Below are 4144 nucleotides of genomic sequence, written 5' to 3'. Positions count from 1 at the left end.
TGACCTTCGAGCTGCATACAGTGCCGTAAGTAAAGGTCAAGCGCGTTGCAGGCTGAGCAGATGGAGCCACGTCTGGGCAGAACCACGGCAACAACCCTTCAAGACCAAGCCTGCTGCAGCGCAATAAAGTTAGGTAGAGACACAACTTTCTTTGCCACATGTGTCGGAAATTAAGGTAGGTGGGACCTGGGGGCCTTCAGGTGGAGGCGGTGTACTGGGCTCGTGAAATCAGTGCAATTTCAGTGGTCTTGTCAGGCTGGGTGAGAAGTTGGCCCCAGTATTGCGCACAGGGAGCTGGCAAGAGGGCCCATGGGGGCTGGAGAAGTGGGGGTGGCGGGAGGTGGGTATTTTCACATCTCCAGAAGATGTGCGCCTGAGTGGCGGGTTCACCGTGGCTGCAATTTGGGCATGTAGGGTCATATTCCCCGTTGTGGATTAGTGATAGCCCGGAGTGTGTAAGAATTGAGTGCGTCTGCATTCTGCGGAGAAGGGTGTGGGTCAAGGTCGCGGTGGGGATGAGGCAAAACGGCACCCCGTTTCTTTATGAAAATTGGTGACTTCCGCAAAAGTCTGGGGGGCTTCAGCGAGGATGTCTAGATCCGTAGGCCCGCCGCCCGGATTGTTAACCCTTGGACAAGTAGTTAGGGCCTTTAGGTTTGATAGTTACCCGCGTGAGCGTGTACCATATTGTCACGGCTCGTTCAAACGACGCGGGTCGTGGGGACGCTAGAGACCACAGGAGAGCAGGCGCCAGGGACAGTCCAAGCAGTCCAAGCGGTCGCGGCCGGGCTCACGAGCGATTTCCCACCGAGCCTCTTCCTCTTTGCCGGCGATCGGCTCCCCGCTGGTTGAAGATGACGTTAAGTGGAAAATAACACACATGACAATATTAGGTTAATTTTTCGGTCGGGACTGCAGCCGCGCAAGGATGCATGCGGCAGGGAGGTAGATGTAGTCTCCCGAGTAATTTAGGATTCCTCGTTTTGAGTTACTGTGGGCTGTGCGCGTACGCGGTCAGCGATGGCCAGCGCTATCGCTGTCTCTTGAGCTTCGGTGGGGGAGGGGGCGCACACCCTTGCGGCGGAGATGAGGGAAGATTGCTTCGTGGTAGCACAGACCACTAAGATTGTTTCATTTTGAATTGCCGCGTCCACGAATGTTGCGTCTTGGTAGGCGAGATAGAAATCACCCTGTGCTCGGGCTTGGTGGTGACGGGACGTATCGTGTCGGCCAGGAAGCATTCAGTTGGTAGTGGTTGGACAACGAGGCGGCTATGTACGCCTGTATGGAGGGGGATTGTGGCACGGGTATTTACCCGGCCCTTTACCTGGTCAAGAATGAGACGTCCGTGCTTGGTTCAGTAGAGGCAATTAATTTGGGCTGTTTTGCGGGAGTCTATAATTTCCGTAAAAGTGTTTTAAATGCCGTGTTGGAGGAGGTGTTTTGTGCTGGCGTATTGTGGTAACCCTAGGGCAACCTTTTACCCTGAGCGGGTGATGCTGTGTATCACGTCGTCGTCTTTTCGGCGAAGGTGATAGTAAATGCAGGAGTATACTATCCTGGTGATGAGAAATGCCTGTGATAGCCGGCAGAGGTCGTCCTCCTTCATGCCTCTATGGAGTGTGTATATGCGGCTGATAAGGCCGATTAAACGGTGAGCTGTGGTGTTGAGGCGCTGTAGTGCTTCTGCGTCATTTGTATTGTTCTGCACCAGCCTGCCCAGGACCCGTATGGTCTGGACGGAAGGTATGGGGTGCGTGTCGATGTGGAGCGTAATGAGCTCGCGTGCTTCGGGGGCGGGTCGGCGAACTCTGTTTTCACGGATGACAAGCAGTTTCGATTTTGTTGGAAAGCATGTCAGGCAATTCACCTATACGAAGGTGCGGACGGTGTGAATGACTCTCTGGAGAGAGCTCTGGATCTCTCCCCGTCTGAGCCAGAGTTGGTCAAGAGGGCGATATCGTCGGCGTATAGGGAGCGTTCTACGTGAGGTATGGCGTTCAAAAGTAGGGTGACGGGGGAGGGGGGGGTGGGAGAAGACCGCTCATGGTTACTTTAAAAAGCAAAGGGGAGCCTCTGGTGCCTAAGGTGACCTTGTTACTGCTTTGTTCTCGAATGTGGAGTTCTGCGGTGTGGTTGCATAGGAAGTCTGAGACATAACTATAGGTGCGAGTACCTACCTTCACCTCTCCGAGATTTCTCAAAATGGAGGCTTGTGATACGTTGTCAAACGCCTTGCTAACGCCGAGGCCGGTAATAGCCCGTGTCAGTTGACAGTTAGCGCTTGTGTGTGTGTTTCCTCTCTTTTTTGTCCGTGTCTTTGTTTGCGCTATAATATTTCTAATTCAATAATAGCCCGTGTGGCTAGGAAGGAGACTGGGGCCACCCGATCATAGTGAGTGAGAGCAGAACTTTATCTGTGTGGGTCTCAAGTCTGTTGAGGATGATGTGCTCCATGATCTTAATTAGGAAATATGTATGAGAGATGAGTTGGAGATTGCCCAGCTGAGGTTTTTTTGCCCGGTTTAGGAATGAAGGTCACTTTGGCATGCTTCCAGGTATCCGTAAGGCGGCCATCATGCCAGTGCTAATTGAAAAGTTACGTGAATGTCTCGATGGACTGGTCGTCGACGTTGCGGAGCATTTTGTTGGTTATATGATCATCAGCTGTGTATGCGGTGTTCTTGATGTGAATCATTGCAGCACGGAGTTAGGAAGTTGGGATGACTGTGTCCATGTCGGGGTAGGGAAGTTCTATGTAGGCCCAGGAGATGCTGATTTCGGTTTGGGTGTTAATGTACTTATTTCTGAGGGTGTCGAGCAGTTGCGCATTTGTACCCTTAAAGGCGAGTACTACTCGAGTGAGGTTCTTGTGGGATCTGGCTTTAGTGTGGTTCGCATCAAGGAGATGTTTAAAGAGAAACCATCAGTTTTTACAGCTTCGCTGTCTCTTCAGGTGGTCCCATGATTGATTCTATTGCTCGCGACTAAGCTCGGTGGCGTAAGCTTCGATTTCTCGCTCCAGGAGGGCGAGACGAAGCTGGAAAGAGTTGTGTTTGCGTCGGAGCCAGCGAGCATGAAGGCTACGCTGTGCATCCCAGATGTGGATGGGTTTGGCGTCAGGGCAGGGGTCATCCTCCACCTGTGTGGCCGCGGGGCTGGCATTTTGAGCGTCCTGAAGCAATGAGGCTCTCCAGGCATCCAGGTCTTTAATGGGAATGGGTGCGCGTTTAGTACGTACAGCTCCCATCAGACGTATACAGCCCAAGAGATTTGCTTCTAAGCTGCTTAGCGCGGCTCTCTACCACCTCAAGAAGTGTAAAGCTTGGTAGGATGTAGGACACGAAGCCATTGATCTTTCAGTAGATTACGATCACTGAAGACATATAACGAGGCACGCTGCAGGTCTCCCAAGCAAACCCCTCTGGGCTGTATACTTTTGACGGGGTTTTACGTATCTCAACGCGCCCTAGTATTTGTGCGTGAGTAATGGTTTGCGTTTTTTTTTAAAATTAATCACCACAGTGCAGGGAAGAATAAGCTACAATTATGAGTTTTTTCCGGCTCATGCGACATCTCCTGCACATATATTCTATTGTGTAGTGAAACTGAGTGGTGACCAAAAAGCTCCAGGTTTGACGTTTCCCTGCGTAAGGTATCGGGTAATTTTGCAAGAAGATCTTATGCCGTTATTTTATTCTTTTCGGACGTCCCAACCGCGCCACGATGGAAGGGCGGAAAGTGGGCGTTGAAGAAAAAAGAGAGAAAGTAGTGACGTAGAGGATGGCTGGCGAAAAATTACTGCCACCTGAGGATCTTTAACGTGCACGAACATCACAGGGCACACGGGCGCCTTTTCTGTTTGCCTTCACGGAAACGTGGCCCTACGGCTGGGTTCGAACCACGGTGTAAGAAATAGTTTAGGTGACGGAACGGCGCGAGCGAGCCGCTACGTAGAGAGGAGGTGGGAGCATTCTGCTTACACGGCGGGTCAACAGAGGGCGCTACTGAATGCTCCCCGGGTCTCCCGCTTTCGCCCTTCGCGCCGTTGGCTTGTTTTTGACTGCTTCGGCTTGTTCCTGCTTTCACGCGTGCGTTTTGTTAAATCTGACTCTCAGATCAACTTATTCTATGCGGCAATGCG

This window comes from Amblyomma mixtum, chromosome 4, assembly GCF_055824585.1.
Source record: "Amblyomma mixtum isolate Tamu chromosome 4, ASM5582458v1, whole genome shotgun sequence".
Lineage (NCBI taxonomy): Eukaryota > Metazoa > Arthropoda > Arachnida > Ixodida > Ixodidae > Amblyomma > Amblyomma mixtum.
This window is presented reverse-complemented; position numbering follows the sequence as displayed.